Source organism: Leopardus geoffroyi, chromosome B2 (genome assembly GCF_018350155.1).
Source record: "Leopardus geoffroyi isolate Oge1 chromosome B2, O.geoffroyi_Oge1_pat1.0, whole genome shotgun sequence".
Classification (NCBI taxonomy): Eukaryota; Metazoa; Chordata; class Mammalia; order Carnivora; family Felidae; genus Leopardus; species Leopardus geoffroyi.
The window spans coordinates 85,882,859-85,900,546 of record NC_059332.1 but is presented as its reverse complement, the minus strand read 5'-3'; positions in this window follow the sequence as shown (position 1 = coordinate 85,900,546).

Genomic DNA, 17,688 nt, shown 5'->3' with positions numbered 1-17,688 from the left:
TTATCAGTCAGTTCTTTGGGTTTGTTAGTAAATGTCATATCATCTGTTCATATTAATGGTGTTTCTTTCCAAGTAACTTCTTGGCTAACACATGAAGAACACTGTTAAATAATGATATATAAGATTATTTGTTGTGTTGCCCCTGACCTAAATAGACATGTATTACATGGCTCAGCTATGCATCATATTGCGTTTGATTTATTCCAGAACTTTTACATGTTTTTATCATGTTAATAGATTTCTTAATATTAAACAGCCTTTTATTTCTGGAGGAAATGATACTGTTTCTCAGTGTGTTTAATTTACTTTTGAATTCTATTTACTAACATTTCAGTGAATAACTTTTTAAACTCTGTATTTGAGATTGGTCAGTACATTTTTAAATTCATGTTTCCTTTTTAGTCTTTAGTATTAGGGATGCTTGACTTCATAAACATGGGATTATCTATTCATTAAGAAAAGTCATGCACATTAAAATGTATGAGGAATATGATCCAACTCTGTGTTCAGACTGGCCAGAAGAACAGTATGAAGGAGCTGGGGTAGGTCAGCTGTGGAAGAAGCACTAAATAGTAGGGGCACAGGAACTGATTCAGGTTCAGTTCTGAGACTGAGAGGAACAAGAAATGGCAGCTTATATGATTATCATATATAGAGGTTTTAGGTCTAGCTGGATGAAACAGAGCTTAACAATGAAAGGTCAGAAAGTGGTGGAGCGCTGCCATGAAAATATGTAACGTCAGAAGTGTATTTGAAGAGTACAAATTACTCAGAAAATTTCAAAATGAGTAACATATGTAAGGAGTTTTGAACAATTGACACTTAAAAAAGAAAACACTTTATTGAGGTGTATTTGACATAAAATAGCTGCAGTGTATTTAACATACACAACTTAAATGAATTTGGAGATACGTATATATCCATGAAACCATCACCACAATCTATCCCATAAGCTAATTCATTACTTCCAAAAGTTTTCTTTCTTCCTCTGTCTTTTCTTCCTTCCTTCTCTCTATTTTACTTTTTTTTCTTTCTTTCTTCTCTTTCTTTCTTTTAATATATTGCATTATATTGTGTATATATATGTGTGTGTATGTATATATATATATATATATATATATATATTTGTTATTTGTGATAAGAACACTTAAAATAAGATTCCTTTGGCAAACTTTTAAGTAAGTAATACAATATTGTTTGCCAGAGACACTATACTGTATCTATTCATCTATTCACCTATAGGTCTAGCTGAAACTGACTAATCCCTCCTTCTCCATCTGCTCAGCCCTTAGCAACCACTCTTTCTCTCCCTCTCTCTCCAAATTTGTTAATTAATCAAAAGTGAAAAGTATTCTTTAAATAATGTGCAAAATATTTAAATAATTATGTATCAAAACTCATTCATTTGGGGGAAAAAGACAAAATGAAACACATTTATAATTGTAAATATACCTTAGGTCCGGCTATAATTTTTAAAATCCAATTATGAGAACCATATGCTACTTTAACCCACTTAAATGTAAGTTAGTTCTAACTAGGTGTTTGTTATACCTCACAAATGATGATGACCATCTTCTAGAGAGAGTCTGTGGTCACTTGCTTTGTATGCAGTTTTATATAAAATATGTTCTTCATTTTACTGGAGAGTGCTGCCTCACTGTGGGCAGACTAGGAATCATCGAAGTTTGACAAATGATTAGTTTGGGAAAGTATGTCTTCATCAGATTTTACATACACATTTTTCTCACAGATAATATGAAGATATATCTACCCACATTACAAGAAATGTTATAAAAGATGGTATCTTCTCCTGGGAAAACTACTTAAATATAACAAAAAATAGACCTTTTCTGAGTTACAACATCTCCTGGATTTTGCTTCATAAGCAAAAGTATCAAGGTGAAGTAGTGGAAAGATAAATTGTCATAATCATACTCTCTTCTCAAATAATTTAGCACATTTAATCTCTACTAATGAAAATTCAGAATGTTGTCTATCATAACAAACTCATATCATCACAGACCATTTTTTTTCACATTATCTTGACTGATTTTAAAGCTGTCAGTATTTAATCTAAATTGTGAAGATGATGAATTAAATTACATTATCATGGCTGATTTAATCAGAGTGATTATACAAAAAGTTGATGCTAGTAATAGAAATTGTGATAATAATTCAGTAAATGACAATGAGGCCATTACCTATTTCTCTTTTTATTTTAGTACACTTATATCTTCCTTCATAGCATTCAAATAATTCTCCTCAGATTATAAAATTAAGTCACAATGGACTAACACATTTTGTCTCTGAACATTAGAAACATGTTATATAATCATGGCTATTGGTAGGACTCTTAACAATTCATTCTCTAACATACCTCCACAACCTTTATTTATAGATGGAAAAACTATCTTCATTCTTGTCCTCTTCTTATTATCCTCTAGATTTATAGATCACAGAGTTCTTATATAGTGTCGCATAGTGGAAGTAAGACTGGGAAGAAAATCAGAAAACTAGGACTTTGCCCCATGTAGGCCAACTAATTAGTTGCACATGCTCGTGGGTTTCATTTCGATGTGCATTGGATTCACCTTTCATCAGAGATCATTAAATTAGGCAATTTTCCAGACTTTTTTGAAAATTATCTAAAATAGAATCAGTTTATCCAGCAGTTTAGACTCTGTTTAGTTTGATGCAAATCAATTCATCTCACATCCATTCAATTCAATTGCATCCAAACCCAAGAGCATCCATCACTGTTTTCCATAGGCCCAGTCCTTTGATAAACACTGGGCTGCCAGAGACCAACTGTAAGAAGGAGGAACGAGAAAAGATTTATAACGACCAGTTCATGACTTCAAAGTCCTCACATCTCTTCCATTAAATTTTATCCCCACCACGGATGTGGATCCTAAGAAATGGCAAAGTCAGAAAAGGTAAACTTGCATGTCTTCCTCCACCTCACCAGGTCCCCTGATAGCTAAATGTGCCCTAATTCTATACCCAGGCCTCCCAGGATGTATTTATTCTAGGCAAAATTCCCAAATCATGACTTTCTCAACTTTCTCTATTATATCAGCCACATTTTCCATTTTCCTCTGTGCCTTGTTCTCAACTAACTTTGCTATTGGATTTGGATCAGATAAAACTCTAACTGAATTCTAATTAAAATGTGGTCACTTACTGTCTGTTATTTACATTGTGGATGCTACATTCAGTTTGACAGTTTTAGAATCCCAACTCCTACACTGCCAGTATAGGTTTCCTCCCCAGGAAAGTGTGAATAATCAAGCCAAACTACCAGTTTCATTATGGTGAGTAAATCATCAAATGAAGAAATTTGTAAAATGCTTAGACCTTGGCACTAACAATCTCTTAATAAATATCCTAATTGTTATGCTTATAATTACTGCTGTTATCTCAAGTTAGGCCATTTGAGAGGTAAGAAAGTTTGAGTTTTAGGGACTTCCAAATACTTGTCAAGGCAAGGCCCTCAGACGTGGACTCCTCCACTTTGCTACACTGCTCTTTTCCACATAAATATATATTTCAACTCCATGTATTATCATATTTCACCTCTAGCCCTATGAGCCACTGATCTGGTACAATCAAAAAACAAATTACAGTAGGTTTGGGAAAACACTGTGTCTGATAACCTCATCTTGAAGGTTTGAGTTTCTATTAGCATATTAAACATACTGAGAAAAACTTTAATAAAGAAATTATATAAATGTTATTATACAACAAATCTAAATAATGTGTTACATCAAATAGTATTTGGGAGAGACTGGCATACCAATTATATAAAGACCACTATTAAGTCCATAACTCTTGATGAGACCCTTAAGTGAATAAACATATTTATTTTTATAGAGATTGTAGTCTTATATAACAGAAGTATGTATTTCTTTTATAAATTTAGGCAATGTTTATTTTGAAATATTAACTTATTATCAAGAGACTCATTGTTTAGGATGACAGTGATTTGGGATGTAATTAAATAGCTCCTATGATTTTATGGTAAAATATTTTAAATATGCATATACATAATAAAATAGTAAAAATATTACTTAGTAGAGATTACTTGAGTGTGTGATATTTTAAAAGCAAGAAATAGCAATTCAATTTGATCTAGTTTGGCCCACTGCTGGAATAGGTGTGTAACTTGGGAATCAAGGAAGAGTTAAGTACTAATATTTAAGAACAGCAGGGAGAATACTGGACCCAGGAATACCTAGAGTTATTGGCTTCATGACAAAATGTCCCTTTTCCCTGCTTCTTTCAAGACTGGTTTTATTTTATTGCAGTGTGGAAGGTCTTGCTCTATGGGCTAGACCAAACCTCACTGAGAGCTCTTGAGCTCAGCAGTTTAAATTTTAGCTAAGAAAAGACTCTCAAAAATTCAGTTCTCAAAACCTTGGGAAGGGCTTTCAAGGTTTGGGTTCAGTTGGGTATCCACCATTAGGCCAGAAATCAGAAAACAAGTTCACCCTGTGCAAATGTGTTTATGCCCACAAAACTCCCACCATGAACAGTGCCCAGAAGAGAAGGGTTGATGGGGTCAGCATAGATATTCACTGTACCAGTATTAGATATCATTATTCACTGAGAAAAGGGGCATGACCTTTAAAATTTTTTAAGGCCAATATCAGCAGGTATTCTTTCCCTGAAAATTTAGATTGCTTTACTTGCGTCTGGTGTTTTTTGTTTTTTTTTTTTTTAATTGGTCAAAATCCAGAGCCTTTCTATACTTTCTCTGAGTTCCTGGTAGTTTATGCACTCCTTCTCTCTACCTCTGCCTTTGGGCATTCTTAGCCATCCACTCTTGTCAGAAAGCCCAGACTCTTCACTTCTTAGGCAAGGATGGGGTCCGCTGGCACAAAGCTGTGTGTGTCAGCAGGGAGTGGAGCTTGAGTTTTTCTAAAAGTTTATAGTGCAGCTGCAAGGAAAGACTAAACTGCTGAATATAAGCACACTGCCCCTATAGCCATACCTAATTACATTCCTCCTCTCCCCTCAGTCAGTTATAAGGAAATCCTCTCCTGTGCACTTGCATAACACCCTGTGTTCACCAACCTTCCCCCTTCCCTACCCATAGGGGCTCATTTTGTACAAGTCTTTATTCATTTATTTTCCCAAAGTCAATTTATTTTTTGAGAAAGGAATTCTAATTACTCAAGTGTTCTCACTATCTTTATATCACTATAGCCTTCTACTTCCACAGTTGCTGATGTGTTGCTTCAGTAATCTTGGTTCTAGGCTGTGGTTTCCAATCTGTTTGATGTATTAGCTATATACATATTTATTAAACATATACTGTGAATGAGGTTCCATGGGAGTTATTATGAAGGTAATGGAGGTGGGTAAAGTGGAGCTTTAGCAGATTGCAGTATTATACTCAAGGAATGGTATAATAATAACTCCAATAGGGTTAATAGCTGGCACTTGCATAGCCTCACTATTAGTTAGACACTGTTCTGAGTATCTTATGTGTATTAATTACTCTTATTGCTACAATGACCTCTGAAGTAGCTACTATTATTATCTCTATTTCACAGGTAGAGGAACTGAAAAACAGAGAAGTTAAATAATTTGTTCAGGTCACACAGCTCATAAGTGGGATTTAAATCAGGTAATCTAGCTCTGAGTCTCTGCTTTTTAAGAAATATAAATTAGCATAAATATAAGAATATGCAAAACAATGTTAATCACTGGAGTCCTTACGTGATAAAGGCAGGTGACCTAGTAGGTCTGCTCACAAGTGAAGATGCTATCCCAGGAGACAGGGCTGCATGTCTTAGGGTAGTGGCTGTGGTGGAGGTCATACAGCAGGACTGGGATTTGGGGAAGGGACACAGAGCACGGTGAGTAGATGAAAATGATGAAGGATCTTGAGTAGGGAAATATATGTTCTTTCCCACAGTTCTTCAATACTTCATTACAGGTATAAAAGACACATCTCTAAAAGAGTAATTAGTAATTTCTTATGGAAAGTGGCCACAGCTAGCAGAATGGCCGCTATGTGACCAAAAGACAGAACTCACTTGAATTAAGTGTGGGCACAGAGGAAACTCAGATATTTTAGATATTTGGATATATTCAGTGCAAAATTTTGAATATATATCAAAAGAAGGGCTAAACATTCTGATATATATTTTTTAAAAGCTGAGAATTTTGTTCATGCCAGATAATCTTATGAATAAGTTTGTACATCAATCTAAAAGGAACAAGTAAATGAATAGGTGATTTACTATAGAACCTCCCTAGAAAGCAAGCCTTACACTCTGTGAAAAGCCAGAGAACCCCCTTGAATTCATGCTGTCAGTAAAAGTAATTGGAAATGAGCACGTCGGGGGGGGGGGTGATAAATAACATATGGATGAATCTGTCTACATTTGGGAAGCTGGATTAGCCATGGATACCACTGAGTGTGCAGAAGTGACATCTGGATAAGTAGGTACATTGGGTATAGCACTAAGTAGATCTTTCCTTTTTAGTCAGGGGTCTCCCTAAAATAAGCCATGGCTCTGAGGAGAGACCCTGATTTGTCTCTGCTTGGTGAAAGTCAGACATAAATCACACATGTGTGATGTCCTGGAAAATTCAAGTAATAGCTAGTTACACAGCTGTAGCATGATTTATGAAGTACCATGGAATTCACAGGAAGGAGTGGTTTCACTCCAAAGTCAAAAAAAGACTTCATAGATGAAGGGGTAATTCACTTGAATTAAAAGGTGGAACTAGAGTGTATTATGCTAAGCAAAATAAGTCAGTAAGAAAAAGACAAATAACATATGATTTCACTCATATGTGGAATTTAAGAAACACAACAGATGAACATAGGGGAGGGGAAGGAAAAAATATGATAAAAAGACAGGGAGACAAACCATAAGAGACTCTTAAATACAGAGAACAAACAGAGTTGCTGGAGGGGTGGTGGGTGGGAGGATGGGCTAAATGGGTGATGGGCATTTAGGAGGGCACTTGTTGGGATGACCACTGGGTGTCATATGAAAGTGATGAATCACTTTCATATGTGATGAATCTACTCCTGAAACCAACACTACACTGTATGTTAACTCATTTGAATTTAAATAAAGAAATTTTAAAAAAGGGGTATGATTTCAATACATGGGAATGTAGAACTTTTCCATTCAAGGGAACAACCAGAAATAACATAAGAAGGAAAGGAAAATGGTACTGGTGTAGAGAATAGTGAAGTGTGAGTTTAGCTAAAACATGGGCTACAAGTCAGGAGGGAAGTGGGTAAGTAATAAAAGGAAAAGATATGTCCAAGTTCTATTATAGAGAATTTAAATATGAGGATATGAAATAATGTTGGTATCTTTCTAATTGTGTAATGAAGTAGTAACTAAATATTTTGAACAGAATAGCATGATTGCACTTTAATAAGCTATCTCAAATTCAGGTTGTTCCTAAAATAGTTAAATGCTTAAAGTAATAGTTATAAAATATTTTAAGAACTTACTCTATGGCTTAGGAATTAACTGACTAAGTATATTTTTTAAATCCTCTTATTTGGTTGAATAAAAGACAGATTTATTCTTTTAGAACAGAATGTTGAAGTATCAAAAGTCTATATATATAGACACACACACACACATAAAATACTTTTATAATAATAATATTCATCTTCTTTTAATCTTTCAGTTGCTTAATAATCAGGTATCTTTAATTGGGATCATTAATTAAGTCTGTGCTTTGAAAATTATATATGTTTTCCTTCATGAGTTTATGCTTCATAATTCAAGTTGCCAGTAATCCTATGTTTTCTCTCATAAGAACAATGAGACTTTGTTATATATGTACACTTATATAATAGCACAAACATATCAGCTTATAAAATTTTACTTGATTATTGTTGGTATAATTTTTATTAGAGATACATATAGTATAAAATACGTATAGTAAGATACCTAGTTTATTATGGCATAATATGGCATATAGATAGTACCTATACTCACAAGACATGAAGTATACATCTTGGTGAATTTTTCTGCAAAGAAAATACAGCTCTGTAACCACCAGATCAAGATGTAGACATTATTGGAACCCCAAATGCTTCCTTGTTTCTCTCCTGATCATTAACCTTTTCCTACAAATGGAACCATTATTCTCATTTTATAATCATAGATTTTTTTTCCTTTCTGCTTCTGAGCTACATAAATAGATGGAATCATGCAGTATGTATTTTCTGTTTGTTATGCAACATAAGTCTGTAAATTTCATTCAAGTTGTTGCATGTAACAATAGTTCATTTTGTTTTCTTTTTCTTTTCTTTTTTCTTTCTTTTCCTTCCTTCCTTCCTTCCTTCCTTCCTACCCTCCCTCCCTTCTTCCTTCCTTCCTTCCTTCCTTCCTTCCTTCCTTCCTTCCTTCCTTCCTTCTTAAATGTTTATTTATTTTGAAAGAGAGAGTGCACACATGTGTGAGCAGGAGAGGGGCAGAGAGACAGGGAGAGCTCTGTAAGTGCAGAGCCCCACGTGGGGCTTAATCCCACAAACTGTGACATCATGACATTGGACACTTAACCAACTGAGCCACCCAGATGCTCCAAACTGTTTTTTAAGTTTTTAATTTCTTTTTTTCTTTTCTGTATGCTAAGGCACTGTATGACTATATCAATGTCTACTTAATTACGATATCTTTAATTATCCTTGATATTATTTCCAGATCTTTATTAGTATGCAAAGCTACTAAGAACAGTCTTGTATGTGTTACATCACACATAAATGCACTCATTTGTGTTTGGTACTGCAGGGAATGGAATTACTGGAACATAGACTATGCATATGTTCAGCCTTAGTTTAATCTGATTCTTTTTATCTACTCTGTCTAGGGGTGAATTTGTTATTATTCTGGCAAAACAAAAATGACTATTGTGGTTGCTCAGCCAACATCACTGGTACTGTTGTATTTACTACTTCTTTTTAGGGCACTATAGAAATTTCATACATACATTGGGAAGTAAGGTCAGCAAAGTATAATGATCTCATTGAAATTATTTATGAAGGAAGAGGCTTGGAAATATAAATTAGAATTTGCAAACCCTCACATCATGATAAAATTCAACTTAAAAAATTGAATCAAAAGGCAAAATATTCTGGTGGAAAGAGCATGGTTTAGAGATCAGAAGAACTAGCCAAATTCCCAGATTTGTCACGTAATGTCAAGAACTCTGAAAGGTCTGAGATTTTATCTTCTTTGAAAGATAACAATTTATCTGCGTCTAAGTGCATAGACAGAAGATCTCTGGTAAAGCCAGAGACAAAGGAAAGTTTATTACTCACAGAAACACCACTAGCCAGAATATAATACATGTGCTAGTTCCCCAAGCTTTAATCTCTAGAGAGTGACATAAATAGGGCAAGATGACACCTGCACACACAGTTGGTTGCATTTCCCTTAGGGAAATGCTTAGAGAACTCACATCTTTCATAATGAGCAATAAGCATGCCCTCTCTTTGCTCCAGATAGACACAGTATCTATATCTTCAAAGGCTGTGAGAAAACCTGCCTTTTGCTCCAAAGCGAGACACTATTTCTATCTTCCAAGACTGTTACTACATACAAATGTCCTAGAAAAAATAATTTCGGGAAAAAGTCAGACAGTGACTTGCTAATGAGATAGGCAAAAATGCAGCAGACATAAGGGAGAATTGTCTCCCAACACTGCCCACCCTTTGTTTTTATGCCATCTTGGCTTTTGACAAATTTTCTCACATATACTCTACTCTGTTGGCCACTCTGATTCATCTGACTGGCAGGAGTTATGACAAATTCTGTTCAATTTATCTTCTGTAGCATTTACAATCAATAGGACACCAAGCAGCAGAACGAAGCCAGCTTACAGAATTGACCTTACTTGTATCCCTCAGAACCCTGGATGCAACCAGGTCCAAACTGGTAGACTAGACAGGCTAGCCTAGGGTTTCCTTTAGGAGAAAGAAATAGACATCATTTCCAGAAATAGGGTAGAATACCATTTCAAAATAGGTCTATATAAACCTCCATCCCTTATCTCTTAATAATTTATCATCTAGCAGCCATGACAAGGTAATCTCTTTCTGGGAATATCATATTCAATGATTAGTTACCTTATTAAGGAGTATGGACCAAGAAAGAAATAAGTGATAAGGATAGCAGAAAGTCAGACTGTTTTGTGTCTGCTTTGAGGAGGCTGTTCCAAAGCTCAATAGTACTAAATCCTAATGATGATAGGGAGCATGGAAGGCCAGTTGAATACCTTGAATATCATCCCAGTGTTGTGCAGAGTTTGCAAAGAAGTCACATCTTTGTGAATCTGCAAAAGGTTATAAAGCTTACAACATGATAGAGATTAGTTTTAAAAACCACAATGGTATGGCCAAAGTCCATTGTTCCCATTGGAATAGGAGCATTTTCATTTGAAAAAGCATTAACAGTGGTTTGGATACTGGAATATCCTGAGAGAGGGTTAAAGGTCCAATATGGGGAATTTTCCAGGAGTAAATTTTTCCTGGAATAAGTTTCCTGGAGTAAGGCAACACATCATACAGTGTAATCTTTCTCACCACCAGGAAAATGGATCCACTTTTGGCACAAGACATAAATCCAGCATACAATTATAGACTCTGCTCAGAAACATGGAGTCCTTTACTTTGTGTCCAGGCTATGATGGTGGGTGTATTGCTCACATGGTGGCAATCTGGCTAGTGCAGACACATTCAGAAGTTTGATTCCAATTGGTTCCATCAGAGGCTGGGCTATGTGAATGATCTATATGGTACATTCAGAATCAGAAATTTATTTTATAGTTTACAGCCTGATAGAAATTATGTTTAATCTTTCAGTAGTTTTTCAAGTTGGATAAAAAAAATAACTTGACTATTTATCGGCAATAGCCCAAGAGCCAGGAAAAAGTAACAAAGTTCATCACTGAGAGTATTGGCCAGAGCTATAACAGCCTGAGTGTTGTCCACTGAACAGAATGACCATGTCCATTTTCATGAGATGAGCCCAACAATAGCAGCCCACTTTCAGATTTCAGAAGAGTCAGATCATTAGGGAATCAGGCCCAGACATTTAGGGGAACTTCTCTGAGTTGAAGACCCTACTAGTGTAGCACTTGTGCTTCAGATGATGGAATAGGGAATAAAGTTTCCCCCCAAGATAGCTACCAAGATGATACTTCATATGAATTGTGATACTTCATATGAAACCAAAGGCCACTGGGGTGAGGACAGGTGATTGAATATATTATTCAATCTGACAAACAGAGCTTGTTGGGCCTTTCCTACATTGTTTGTGATGAGTCCAAGTTGACCCACCCAAAAATGTCTGGTAAGTCACAGGGGTCACAGGGGTTAAACATTCAGTTTTAATAAGAATCCAGTAGCAACTGAATAGCTGTTGTGCGTGGTCACTGTGTCTGGATGGTGACAAGTCCAAAAGAGTTACTTCTGTATGGAGGTCCTCTCTTTGCCAGAGACTCTAATCAGCACAAACATCAATCATAGACTATAGCTCAAAGGGGTGATTAGAGTGTGGTCTCAATGGTAGAAAGAATACCACAGTTTGCTGGAAAGCTTTCAACTCAGTTTAACTCTAAGATAATATATCAGGGTAGCTGATATAAAAGCCCAAGTAAAATCCCTAAGTGAGGCACATCCATCTTCAATACATAGAGTCCAATCAGATGCTCGGCCTCCTTTTTCTTGGTTGGGGGTGGAACATACAGCAGCTTTTCACTGACTCCAGAAACACAGGAGATTGGTAAAGAACTGTCTCCTTACACCTAGCAGTTGTAAACTTTAAGAAAGATTCCACACATTTCTGGCCTTCAACCTCCTTCTACTACATAAAATGGAGACATAAACTTTGGAGCAGATGTCTTTACAATTCCTATCATCATATTTGTTCAATAAGTTGAGCAGAAAAATTGTGCTGAAAAGAGAAAGTTGTATGGATACATACAATAATAAAATCTCTGTGTGGATTAAGTATTGAAACTTTCAGTTACAATTCAATATTGCTATTTAAGTAACTGATCAATTATTCCCAGCAATGAAAATTTATTGTATCATTCATGACTCAGTGCTGATTAGAAAAAAAAAAAAACATTTCACTGATGGGGGGGTGGGAGGAGGAGAGGGTGGGTGATGGGTATTGAGGAGGGCACCTGTTGGGATGAGCACTGGATGTTGTATGGAAACCTATCTGGCAATAAATTTCATATTTAAAAAAAAAGAAAAAAAATCTTTCTTTAAAACAAAATTTTAAGACCTTCTCTTAAAAAAGAACACATTGCCCTGCTTGTATGTTTTCTTTGGTTTAAGTGTGTGTGTGTGTGTGTGTGTACATATATATATATATATATATATATATATATATACACACATATATGTGTATATATGTATATATGTATATATATATATATATACATATATACACATATATCAATAAAAGCAGGCACAACTTGTGATGAATAAAAACAAAAAAAATCAAGTCTGTTTTTTTCTAAGTTCACCTGATGTGCTGGGAAATATTATTTGTGCTTTTGTATTTCCTTATCTTTATTAAAACTAACATGCACTTAGAAATAATTTTGTAGATTCTTAACTGTTAAACTTTTTCACTTCTTCATATTAGTTTGTATAATTCATTCATTCATGCACTCATCAAGCATACCAATGCATCACCAGCCATTCCTGGATTCCATCCACCTATCAGAAACTTGGAATGATCATATGGAAATATAAGGAATAATTGTCACTGACCAGATATTAGCAATATAATGATGGAGACCAATCCATGGTGGTGCAAGTAAGAATGCTAAGTGTAAAATGATGTTAAAGAGAGGAAGGATGAGTTAATGTGAGCTAGAGAGGTTAAAGAATGCTACAAAGAGAAAGTAAAATTTAAAGAAGAGTTAAATGTATAAAAGACAGAAAAGTGGAACTTGGAGAGCATTTCACGTGAAGGAAAACATACTCTACCTCAAAGGGTGTATCACTTGAAGAGTTCTGTGATCTGTGCAGAGAACAACATGGCTTTAGGAAAGCTGCTGCCGTAACACTGGCCCAGTTTAAAAAAAAAATTTTTTAACGTGTATTTATTTTTGAGACAGAGAGAGACAGAGCATGAACGGGGGAGGGTCAGAGAGAGGGAGACACAGAATCTGAAACAGGCTCCAGGTTCTGAGCTGTCAGCACAGAGCCCGATGCGGGGCTCAAACTCATGGACCATGAGATCATGACCTGAGCCGAAGTCGGCCGCTCAATGGACTGAGCCACGCAGGAGCCCCTACACTGGCCTAGTTTAAACATCCTTGGATCATGAGTAAAAACCTCATGGTTGATCCAGATTTGAATTTGGAAGATTGTGGAACATATATTTAATAAATACTTCCATACAAAATCAGCTATCAGATATGGCATTAATTACTACCTAATATTTGTGTTCCCCTCCCATTAAACAGTTTTGCTCTAAGAAGTTGCTTGTTATCTCTCATGTGTCACCACCACACCCTTACATCTAAGTAGGGGTGTGTAATTAGTTCCTGCCAATGGAAGGTGAGGGGTAGTGATGTGTGTTACTTTCAGACCATCTAGATATGGTTAAGAAGTGAGGATGCTTGTATGTGTTTCCCATGGTCTCTTTCCTCAACTATTGGCTGAACAGATGATCTCCAACCTCTAGAAAAAGGCAGAGGCATGAGACGGAAACCTGGTTCCCTGAATGATCATGTGAGAAAGAGATATACTATTGGGTTAAGCCACTGAGATTTTGGAGTTTATCTTTACAGCCACTAGCTAATACAACAGTACATTTGTCTCAATTTACCAGACAACTAAATTTGAATCACAGTTATATTAAAATGCCATATTTTTATTCTACCTTAGAAAGAGAGCAACCAAAATGTGACTTAATACAACTTAATAATATAAAATTCCTTTTAATATTCCATTCTTTGAAAAGTACTAAAGCAATAGATCAACCTTTTCAGAAATAACTTTTTGTATAGAGGCAAAAAAAAAATATCATGTAGCTTAAGAAAGCCTTATAATCTGATGAATGGTGTGCTGAAATTGTAAGGGTAGACAATGCAGGGAACTTTGCCAAAAATGTTTATTTCAAACTCCACTGCAAGGTGATTTAGGATGCATTTCCTTTTTATAGCCTCATTGTAGGCAATGTCCAGTGTCTTTTAGCACACAATTTAGCTGCTTCAGTAGATTTTATTGCTTCTTTCTAAATTTGTCAAGTTGTCCTTTGCCTTTGGCATCAACTAGAATGGATGGCAAGAGAATTGCCTCCAGTTGTGATTGCTCTGTTTCTTTGGTGACACCCCTCCCCCCCCAGTGTTAAAGCTTTTCCCTAGTGCTGTATCAACACTCAGATTCAAAGATTGCTGTGTTTTGTCCTTATTTGGCTAGGGTATCATACCCTGCACTCATCATTTCAGACAGCTGATCCTTTGTCATAGCGCCCTTATGTCCTAAACACTCAGTGCATTATTTATATTACCAACAAACAGAGCTGATTTCAAAATGTGGCACTCTTCTTTATTTTACTCTCTCTCTTTTTGCCACTTAACTAGTGAGAGGCACAACTCTTTAGTATCTGAAAAGGTGTGAATATTTTTAGCTTAACCGGGCACATTCAATATAGACTTGTAAATTTAAAATCTGCAATATTTTCTCCATTTGGAAATGTAATAATGCATATATTTAAAACTGAACATATGTCTTCATTAGGTCCTAAAAATTAAATACGTTTCAAAGTAGTGCGTAGGTGTAAACAGCAGGTTAAAAAAATATGATTTTTTATGGGTATCTTATAAATAATGACTATTCATTAAGGAAAACAGTCGAGGCTTTGCTACACTAAATTAATGCTAGGTGACCTTATGTAAAACTGTTGAAAGACATTATATCCCTGCTATAAAATCTTCTTAAATTGCAAATACATATTTAAGGATTTTACAAGCAGTGTGTGTGTGTGTGTGTGTGTGTGTGTGTGTGTGTGTGTGTGTTATCTAACTTTTTAATAAAAGACTTGAAGAAACTTTAAAAAAGACCTATTTAACAAAACGACTAAATGGAAATACAAAGGGAAATTAAGATCAAGGAAATGCAAGCACGTATTCTAACTATAGCTAGCTCTAAAGTTACAAGGATAAGAGTACAATTTGTGTCTGGGCTACCATAAGACCAAGCCAAACTTAGCCATGTTATGACAGAAGCACCAGCCTGAAAATTGAGGCTCCTCAGAAGCCTCCTGCTCAAATTCCAGCCCACAGGGCAGAAAGATTGAGCAAATCACATTACTTCTGCAAGCCTCAGTTTCCTCATATGGAAAATTATCAGTTAAATTAGATCACTTCTAAGGTGTCTTCTAGCTAGAAAATCAGTTACTGTGCTTGCTAGTAGAAGCTCATAGCTTTCTTAGAATTGAATTCATGAGAATGCTAGTTCAGGAATCTACTCTTTGTTTCCCTGTTAGGCTTATGACCCCACTATTCTCCCTGCCACCTCATAACTGCAAAACATACTCATAAGTGTCAGAATATTGAAACTAATTATGGAAAGCAGTATTCTGTTTTAACCGATGTGTTTTCTATGAATATAGAATGAATTTAGAATGTGAATGAATTTAGAAAAAAAACAGACTTGGTTGAATTGGCAGTAAAGGAAAATGGGGAATAACCCTACATCTGGTTAAGTAAAAACTTGAATATTGAAAAAAAGAAACCCAGCAAGATTGCTATGTATATAAAAGGAGATCTCACTTAACTAGTATTCATCAGTCAGAAATGGAAGAACTTTGGGAGGATATTTTTCCTTTTGTACTGCCTTTGTCGAAAAAGACTACTTGAACAAAATAGTTTTTAAAAAATTAAGTATGTATTTCTTAAACCAATGGAGGAAATGTTTTTTGACATCTTAGAAATGTTTACTTATAAACAAATGTTACCACATACATATCACTAAACTTATAAATAGGCTTTTCCTAAGGTGTTGCTTACATAGAAACAAAGTGATGGTTTCCACATCCCTACATATTTCATCAAAATTCTGTGTCACCTCGCTTTTAAAAAAAATCCACTTTGAGAGAGTTTGACCTTCACGAATATTTAGTCTAACTACCACTCCATCACTATTTATTTAGTGGCCTTTTTCCATTAGTATCTGTTTCTTCTTGTGTTCTCTGAAAAAGGTCAATGAACAGTTTTTGATACCATGAAAATATCTCATTACTATGTTGTGGACTTTCTGCTTTCACACCAATAAGTAACAATCAATCCATCACCACCTATTTCTGAGTCTCTTAATTTTAATTGGGGAACATATTTAATTGTGCCTTAGATATCTTTGCTAGAGGTTAAATATGCTGGATTATGTTTGTAATAGGTATTAGTAGCAGGGGTTAAATTGCATTTCTAAGGAGTTTATCCATTTGGAATGCTTTTGGTTGTGTGTAATAGAAAATATAATAATAGCAGCTGGAAAAAGTGAAGAATTTATACAACTCTTGCAGCAAGATCTGTAAGTGGTCAGACAATACTTGTGTTGTGGCTCTACTGGCTAAAAAATCCACTTATATCTTATTGTGCAGAACTGAATCTCATGCCAATATTAGTTAGAAGAAGGTGATTGTTTCAGTATTCCATGCTCTGTAGAAGAGGGAGACAAGGGAGATTAATGTTTATGGACACCTTTTTTGGTAGCTTAGTTGCTGCATTTTTCCAGAGGATATATATTCTAGAGTGCACCATTTTATGAAAACATTGGATTTTAGCCATATCGCTTCCCTTCCTGCAGTTACTTTAAATGGTTAAGGGACATCTCAAACTCCTCAACTTCCAGCTAGTCGGGTGTCAGTCCCTTTACTACAAGTTTGTGGCCTCAATTAGTAGGCTCCACTGGGGTAGGTATTGAGGGGAGTGATGGTATCATTGGCTGTGAAGATAAAGGACCCAGGAGCAACAGAAGCGGTATCTTGACAGAATTTGAAAGATAAAATTAAGGGCTTCTGGGAAGAATAGCTGTTTCAAATTTAATACTTGGAAACTCTGGAAATACATAACTCAGGGATTGTCATTAAGCACATCATAAGGAGGGGTATTACCCGACCTGTGGCTGTATCTTCCACTAAGTAGTGCTGTGAGGTGACACCAATGAACATTGATTCTATCTATGCACATGGGGAAGGACTTTTCTTGAACGTTCAGGGATGCTTAATTGGTTGGACTGTCTTTCTTTTTCAAGTGTCAGGCTTTTTTGAACCAAGCTTTCAATGTCAATTTATTAATGTACTGATTTTCTTAGGAGGCTCATCAGCTTTTTGTGGAAATATAATTCTGTGGGGCTTCACCAACTTTGTAAGTATTCCCATCTTCTTCATGGGTCTCTTTGAGGATGCTTACTAAATAGAATTGTATAATTATTTTTCTTATATGATAGGTGGAGTTTCTCATAATTAATTGAAATTATAGATTTATTATAAATATTTTGAATGCTTGTTTAATATTTTTCAAGAACTCATATTTTTGTTTAGAACATTCAATTTTATAAATGTTAGTGGGGTAGTATGAAACTCTCATTGTTTGACTAGAATTTTAAAAATAATACCACTTTTGTTGAGAGGATACATGTAAATTTTTCTAGAAATTTTCAGCTGTGAT